The following is an 8,763-nucleotide window of genomic DNA, read 5'->3' as shown; positions in this document are numbered from 1 at the left end:
GATTACAGGTGTGAGCCACCACACCTGGCCTTGAATTCTTTTTTTTTTTTTTGAGACAGAGTCTCGCGCTGTCGCCCAGGCTAGAGTGCAGTGGCGCGATCTCGGGTCACTGCAAGCTCTGCCTTCTGGGTTCACGCCATTCTCCTGCCTTAGCCTCCTGAGTAGCTGGGACTACAGGCACCCGCCACCGTGCCCGGCTAATTTTTTGTATATTTAGTAGAGACGGGGTTTCACCGTGGTCTCGATCTCCTGACCTTGAGATCCACCCGCCTCAGCCTCCCAAAGTGCTGGGATTACAGGCGTGAGCCACCGCGCCCGGCCTTGAATTCTTATATGTAAACAATTTGATGGGAATGTTCCATCATAAATTGTAAATTGTTTATCTGCCAAGGTAGCCTTAATTTGTAAACATTTCAGTACAATGAGATTCTATTGCCTCTGGGATGCTGTTTGATTTATATTTTGTTGAACGTTTTTCTCATAGGAAGAGAAACCTATGACTTCTGTATCTAGATCATTTGTTACATTAAAAAGCTGCTCTTTCAGCATTAGAGCTATAAATGAATGTTATCTTGTGGGGAAAACAATCTAGTCTTTAGCTGTATGAACTGACGCAGGTAGATCACCTGAGGTCAGGAGTTCGAGACCAGCCTGGACAAAATGGTGAAACCTTGTCTCTACTAATAATAAAAAAAATTAGCCAGGCGTGGTGGCACATGCCTGTAATCCCAGCTACTTGGGAGGCTGAGGAGGAGAATCGCTTTAACCTGGGAGATGGAGGTTGCAGTGAGTTGAGATTGCACCATTGCACTCCAGCCTAGTTGCTAGTTGCCTAGTGACATTGTTGCCTTCATAACATCATAAGGCAAAGCATTACTTTTTCTATGTTTAGATGCACAAATACTTAACATTGTATTACAACTGCCTACAATATTCAGCATAGTAACATGTATAGGTTTATAGCCTAGCAGCAGTAGGCTTTACCATATAGCCTAGGTATATAGTAGGCTCTACCATCTTAGTTTGTGTAAGTACATTTTATGATGTTCACACAACAACAAAATTGCCTAACAATGCATTTGTCAGACTGTATCCCCATCATTACGAAACACATGACTGTCTATATAACCAGAAAGCTACATAAGTAGGTAGGTAGATAAAGTTCATGGATTGGAAGGCTTGATATTATTATTATTATTGTTACTTTTGAGACAGGGTTTCATTACCATCTCCCAGGCTGCAGTGCAATGGTGCAATCTCGGCTCACTGCAACTACCCCTTCCTGGGCTCAAGCAATCCTCGTGCCTCAGCCTCCCAAGTAGCTGGGATAACAGGTGCATGCCACCACGCCTGGCTAATTTTTATATTTTTTGTAGAGACAGGGTTTTGCCATGTTGCCCAGGCTGGTCTCAAACTCCTGGACTCAAGCTTTCTGCCCGCCTCAGCCTCCCAAAGTGCTGGGATTACAGGTGTGAGCCACTGCGCCTGGCCAAGGCTTGATATTATTAAGTCAATGCTACTCATATTGGTCTAATTTATAGATTCTATGCAATTCCAATCAGAATCCTAGCAGGTCTGTGTGTAAATTGACATGTTGAGACTAAAATGTATGTGAAAATGCAGAGGAACTAGTGTAGCCAAGCCAACCTTGAAGAACAAAGCTGAAAAACTTACTTTACCAGATTTCAATGCTTAATATAAAGCAACTACTACTAAGATAGTGTGATATTAGCATAAAGACAGACATAGACCAGGGCCAGGTGCCGTGGCTCATGCCTGTAATCCCTGCACTTTGGGAGGTCGAGGCCGATGGATTACTTGAGGTTAGGAGTTTGAGACTAGCCTGGCCAACATGGCAAAACCCTGTCTCTACTGAAAATACAAAAATTAGCTGGGCGTGGGGGCATGAGCCTGTAGTCCCAGCTACTCGGGAGGCTGAGGCAGGAGAATTGCTTGAACCCAGGAGGCAGAGGTTGCAGTGAGCCTAGATATCATCACTGTAATCCAGCCTGGGTGACTGAGTGAGACTCTGTATAAAGAAAACAAAAAGAGGGTCAGGCACAGTGGCTCACGCTTGTAATCCCAGCACTTTGGCAGGCTGAGATGGGTGGATCACCTGAGGTCAGGAGTTCAAGACCAGCCTGGCCAACATGGCGAAACCCCGTCTCTATTAAAAATACAAAAATTAGCCAGGCGTTGTGGGCACCTGTAATCCCAGCTACTCGGGAGGCTGAGGTAAGAGAATTGATTGAACCCAGGAGGCAGAGGTTGCAGTGAGCCAAGGTAGCACCACTGTACTCCAGCCTGGTCGACAGAGCGAGACTCTGTCTCAAAAAAAGAAAAAGAAAAAGAAAATAGACATAGACCAATGGAACAGAATACAAGTCCAGAAATAGACCTCACAATCATTTTCAGCTTCATGTGATTCAATGGAGATGAAATAATTTTTTTCAATTCATTTTGCTGGAGCAATTGGGTTCCATGTGGGGAAAGAAAGGAAGCTTGGCTCATATATCACATCATATTCAAACATTAATTTGAGATAGATTCTAGACATACATACAAAAGGTAAATGTCAAAGCTTGTAGAAAAAAATAGGAGATTGTTATGATCTGGAACAAAACACAAAACCACTAATAATACTTCATTAAACTTAGGAACAAGTCCATGTATTCTTATAGTTATTCTAAGCAGTATCTTCAAATCAAGCTAGCCTTCATAATACTGCCACCATTATCTTGAAGTTTGTAGAATTACCTAAACTAACATTTTATTATTACGCTCTCAGCTTTTTATCAAAGGGCACTATAGGAAACATTCACATGAAATTATTACTGGGCTGAGCATGGTGTCTCATACCTGTAATCCCAGCAGTTGGGGAGGCTGAGGTGGGAGAATCACTTAAACCCAGGAGTTTAAGACCAGCCCAGGCAGCACAGTCAGACCCCGTCTCATAAAAGATTAAAAAATTAGCTGATGTAGTGGTGCATGATTGTAATCCCAGCTACTCAGGAGAGAAGACTGCTTGAGCCCAGGAGGTCGAGGCTATGGTGAGCTGTGATTGCACCACCATACTCCAGCCTTGGTGACAGTGAGACCCTGTCTCTAGAAAAATTAAAAAAAAATTATCACTGCATTTGCTGTAGATGATTAACACTTTAGTGTTTACTGTGCACTAGGCACTATTCTAAGCTCTTATAAATATTACATCATTTGGTCCTCATGACTCCTATGAAGTAGATAGTATTCCTACCTACATTTTACAGATGAGGACACTGGTGAAAAGACATTAAATTACCCAAGGTTAGTAGCCAGGGACTGCCACATAGCAGGGATAGAATTTGAGCATACTCAGTCAGCTAGGGCTGCCATAATGAATGTCCACAGGCTACGTGGCTGAAACAACAGAAACTGACTTCTCACAGTTACGGAGGTAGAAGTCCCAGATAAAGGTCTGGCATGACTTGATTTCTGGTGCGTGCTCTCTTCCTGGTTTGCAGACAGCTGCCTTTTCGTTTTGTCCTCACATGGCCTTTTCCTCAGAGTCCATGAGGAGAGAGATGAGTGAGCTCTCTGGTGTCTCTTCCTATAAGGGCACTGATCCCAATGGATCAGGGCTTCACCTTCATGGCCTCATTTAACCTTAATTTTTTTTTTTTTTTTAACCCCAAATACAGTCACACTGGGCTTCAACATGAATTTTGAGAGAATACATATAGTAAATACATAACCATTCCATCACCCAAAAATTAACATCCTTCTTGCATGCTGATACAAATGACCAGATCTCATGAGAACTCACTACCATGAGAACAGTACCAAGGGAAATGGTGCTAGAGCATTCATGAGAAATCCACCACCACGATCCAGTCACCTCCCACCAGACCCCACCTCCAACACTGGGGATTACATTTCAATGTGAGACTTTGGGGCTGGGGATACATATCCACACTGTAACAAATGGAGAAATGAGAGTAGAGAAAATAACCAAAAACATTGGTGGGAACTACCACATGGTGAAAAACTCCAGGAAAATTCCAAGCTCAGGGCCAATAAATTCAGGAAGTCCTTTTTCATGCCGGTATAACAGATGCAGCAAAAGACAACTTACAGAGACTCCAATTAAAATGGTGGTGGTAGGGAGAATTCTATAGTGGAGAAAAAAGTTTGGTTGGTACCTGATTTTTAATAACGATTGTGAAAGCTATGAAGATAAATCTGTTGAATTTGTAGTTAAAATTTTTGTTATAATTGTAACTGTGTTAATTGTTAAAAGGACACAAATTGAATCACTCCTCTGCCTTTCTTCTATAACATTTCTGACCAGACTGGATGTGGTAACTCAGGCCTATAACCCCAGCACTTTGGGAGGCTGAGGTGAAAGGATCTCTTGAGGCCAAGGGTTGCAGGCTGCAGTGAGGTGTGGCTGCATCATTACACTCCAGCCTGGGCAAGAGAGCAAGACACTGTCTCGAAAAAGAAAACAAAAATCTAAGGCCTGGCATGGTGGCTCAGGCCTGTAATCCCAACACTTCTTCTTTTTCTTTGTTTTTTTTTTTTGAGACAGAGTCTCGCTCTGTCGTCCAGGCTGGAGGGCAGTCACGCCATCTCGGCTCACTACAAGCTCCGCCTCCCAGGTTCACTCCATTCTGCCTCAGCCTCTCGAGTAGCTGGGACTACAGGCGCCCACCACCACGCCTGGCTAAAGTTTTGTATTTCAGTAGAGATGGAGTTTCACCGCCAACACTTTTTCTTTTCTTTTTTTTTTTTGGGCACCTGGGCTGGAGTGCAGTGGCACAAACATGGCTCACTGTGGCCTCAACTTCCTGCACTCAGGTGATCCTTCTGCTTCAGCCTCCCTTGTAGATGGGATCCCAGGTGTGTGGCACCATGCCTGGCTAATTTTTTTTTACAGGGTCTCACTTTGTTGCCCAGGCTGATCAAACTCCTGAGCTCATGTGATCCTACCCCCTTGGCCTCCCAAAGCACTGGGATGACAGGCGTGAGCCCCCACGCCTGGCCAATCCCAGCACTTTGGGAAGCCAAGGTGGGAGAATCACTTGAGCCAAGGAGTTTGAGACCAGCCCTGGCAAAACAGCAAGACCCCATCTCTACAAAAATAACATTTAAAAATTAGCCAGTCATGCTGAAGCATGCCTGTAGTCCCAGATACTCATGAGGCTGAGGTGGGAGGATTGCTTGAGCCCAGGAAGTTGAGGCTGCAGAGAACCATAGTTGTGCTACTGCACTTCAGCCTGGGCAACAGAGTGAGACTCTGCTCCCTGCCTCAAATTTTTTTCTGATGAAGTAGTGTGATGGACAATAAGAGATTTTCCATTCCATGCTTCATTTTTGTTATTTATTCATTGATCTGACCTTCTATTTAATGGTATAAGGCCTTGAAGCAATTTGAAACAACAGCCTTGTGTAGGAAGCAATGATTCATAATTCTATAGTTCTGAGAGAAGCCTGATAACGTTTATCTCTTTTTCTCCATCTTATCTCCTATTATGTCTCCCACTTTATTGGGGGAATAATCCCGCTTTTTAAAACACCAAATCAGGCTGGCTGTGGTGGCTCTCACCTGTAATCCCAGCACTTTGGGAGGCCAAGGTGGGCAGATCACCAGAGGTGAGGAGTTTGAGACCAGCCTGGCCAACATGGTGAAACACTGTTTCTACTAAAAATATAAAAAATTAGCCAGGCCTGGCAGTGCGTGACTGTAGTCTGAGCTACTTGGGAGGTTGAAGCAGGAGAGTCACTTGAATCTAGAAGGCAGAGACTGCAGTCAGCCAAGATTGCCCCACTGCTTTCCAGCCTGGGCAATAGAGTGAGACTCTATCTCAAAAAAGAGCAAATTAACCTAAATATCAAGTTGAGAGATGCTAGGGGTGATCCTCCTTAAAATTAACCACTAAAAATTTTTAAAAAGTATAAAGGCAAATTGAGAAATGAATAGATCCAGATATCCCATTATCCATCCTATAGCGGTTCCAAAAGGAGAAAACACAGATAATTTGGAGGAAGAAATACACAAAGAAATACTAAAAGAAAAATTTCCAGAGTTAAAGGAGACATGAGTCTTCTATTTAAGAGGCCTATGGAATACCAAGCAAGATACATGACAAAGGTTTCAAACTTGGAGATCAAAGTAAAATTTCAGAATTTTAGATTTTATTGGAACTTTAGATTTATTTATATTGAGAAAATAACAAAACAAGATTGTCTACAAAAGAACTCCTCACCAATTAACATTACCTGCAAAAAAGATTCTGCAATGTCTAAGAGAAACCAATTTTGGCTGGGCACAGTAGCTCAAACCTGTAATCCCAGCACTTTGGGAGGCTGAGGTGGGTGGATCACTTGAAGTCAGGAGTTCAAGTCCAGCCTGGCCAACATGATGAAACCCTGTCTCTACCAAAAATACAAAAATTAGCCAGGTGTGGTGTGGGCACCTGTAATCCCTGCTACTCGGGAGGCTGAGGCAGGAGAATCACTTGAACCTGAGAGATGGTGGCTGCAGTGAGCTGAAATGGCGCCACTGCACTTCAGCCTGAGTGACAGAGTGAGACTCTGTCTCTAGTAGTAATAATTTTGACTTTAGATTACCATACTAAGTTTGTTAAGGTATGGTTTCATTTGGAGAAATTATATAGATAGCTTTTCTCTAAGTGTTCCCTTGGCCTTCTTGCTTTGACTGAAACCTGGCTCTTCCCTGAGGACACTGATCGCCCTGTAGCTTTCTCCAGTGATGACTGTTTTCTCTCCCTTGTACCACTGGGTTTGGAGTCTAGCTGGAGGTTCTTATTTCACAAATAGATAAATAAACAGAAGAGAGAAGTCAGTTGGCATGTGAGAGGTTTTCTCGCTCTAGGTAGATTCTTTGAGCGATCACTATGTTGACAGACACAGATGTTTCCTTTTCTTTGTACGATGAAGATCAGGGATCCATACTCAAAAGCTAAAGAGGCACCATTCACCCCCATTGGAATGGCAGGTTTTATAGCAATTGTTGCATATGGATTACACAAATTGAAGAGGAGGGGAAATACTAAAATGTTCCATCATCTGATCCACATGCGTGTGGGAGCCCAAGGCTTTGTTGTAGGAGCAATGGCTGGGTTGGTATGGGCTATCGGGAATTCTAGGCAAAAACTAAGCCTTAGAAGAAGAGATGCTGTCTTGATCTTGTTGGAGGAGCTTGCTTTAGTTACACATCTCATTATTGAAGTTACATATTAATGTTGAAAATAAACTATTTGAGTGGGTTAAGATGGTAACAGCATTTTGAATATTGGCTTCCTTTCTTGCAGGCTTGATTTGCCTGGTGATTGAATTACTAGTGACTAAATTTACTAGTAGGTCATTAAAGGAAGTAGAGTTAACATAAAAGATACATGTCACCTAAATACACTTCAGAGTGTTTAAATGTCCACCTTGTTAAACTGTTAAGATGAAATTAGCTCTAAAGAAGATAGTAAGCCAACCCTGAAGTACTGCCAGTTTGCTGCAGAATCTCACGTTTTGAATATTATATAAGAGTGCTATTTGCCCAGTTAATTTAACTTTTTCCTGCCTGTCTTGTGGACTGGCTGGGTCTTTTAGAACTCTGTCCAAAAAGTGCATGGAATATAACTTGTAAAGCCCCCCACAACTGACAGTATCTGTGTGTGTGTGTTTAAACCCAGCCTCAAAAGCTTACAATAGAGCTGTATAGTAGTGGTATTAAAGAATCACAATTGTAAACACGAGAATAACTGATGGATTCTAGTTTAGTTCTTTTGTAATTGCAGAATTATATTTTTGCTGCTGTTACATTAGAATAATTTTTAAATGTTATCTTGAAATAGAAATATGTATTTTGGTTGGGCACTGTGGCTCATACCTGAAATCCTAGCACTTTGGGAGGCCAAGGCGGGCGGATTACCTGAGCTCAGGAGTTTGAGACTGCCCTGGGCAACATGGTGAAACCCTGTCTCTACCAAAAATACAAAAAATTAGTCCCAGCTACTCAGGAGGCTGAGGCATGAGAATCGCTTGAACCCGAAAAGTGGAGGTTGCAGTGAGCCTACATCGTGCCACTGCATTCCAGCCTGGGTGACAGAATGAGACTCTGTCTCAAAAAAAAAAAAAAGGAAAGGAAGATATGTGTATTTTAAGAGCTCACGCAAAAATAAATGAACACTATTAAAATGTGTATGTTGCTTATTTTCTCCATAAAAACTGTAAACACTAAACAAATTACCTATAATGGAATTAATGACTTATAAGCAAACTGGTTTGGCCAGAAAGTATACAGAATTTTTTTTGTTTGTTTTTCAGTTTCACTCAGTCTCCCAGGTTGGAGTGCAGTGGCACAATCTTGGCTCAATGCAACCTTCACCTCCCAGGTTCAAGTGATTCTCCTACCTCAGCCTCCACAGTAGCTGGGATCAGAGGCGCCTGGCACCATGCCCAGCTATTTTTCGTATTTTTTAGTAGAGATGGGGTTTCACCATTTTGGCCAGGCTGGTCTCAAATTCCTGACCTCAGGTGATCTGCCTGCCTTGGCCTCCCAAAGTGCTGGGATTATAGGCGTGAGTCACCGTGCCCTGCACACCAACTTTTATATACTATGGAATGCTATTATACTTGTGAAATTCTCTTGTCTAACCTGAATTTACATTCCATGGTGATAACATGGTATATGTACTGTTATGAAAGTGACCATGTCCATAAATAGAAAGAAATCCCATAACTCCTGCTACATCACTTCTACCTTTT

The 8,763-nt window shown here is 42.6% G+C and overlaps 1 pseudogene; it reads left to right on the top strand.

The window, feature by feature from the left end:
• The first annotated feature begins 6,884 nt into the window (after window positions 1-6,884).
• LOC119620622 (HIG1 domain family member 1A, mitochondrial pseudogene) lies at window positions 6,885-7,166 on the top strand (annotated as a pseudogene).
• The last annotated feature ends 1,597 nt before the right edge of the window (window positions 7,167-8,763 follow it).

This window comes from Chlorocebus sabaeus, chromosome 21 (assembly GCF_047675955.1).
Source record: "Chlorocebus sabaeus isolate Y175 chromosome 21, mChlSab1.0.hap1, whole genome shotgun sequence".
NCBI classification, from domain to species: Eukaryota; Metazoa; Chordata; class Mammalia; order Primates; family Cercopithecidae; genus Chlorocebus; species Chlorocebus sabaeus.
This window is presented reverse-complemented; position numbering and strand designations above follow the sequence as displayed.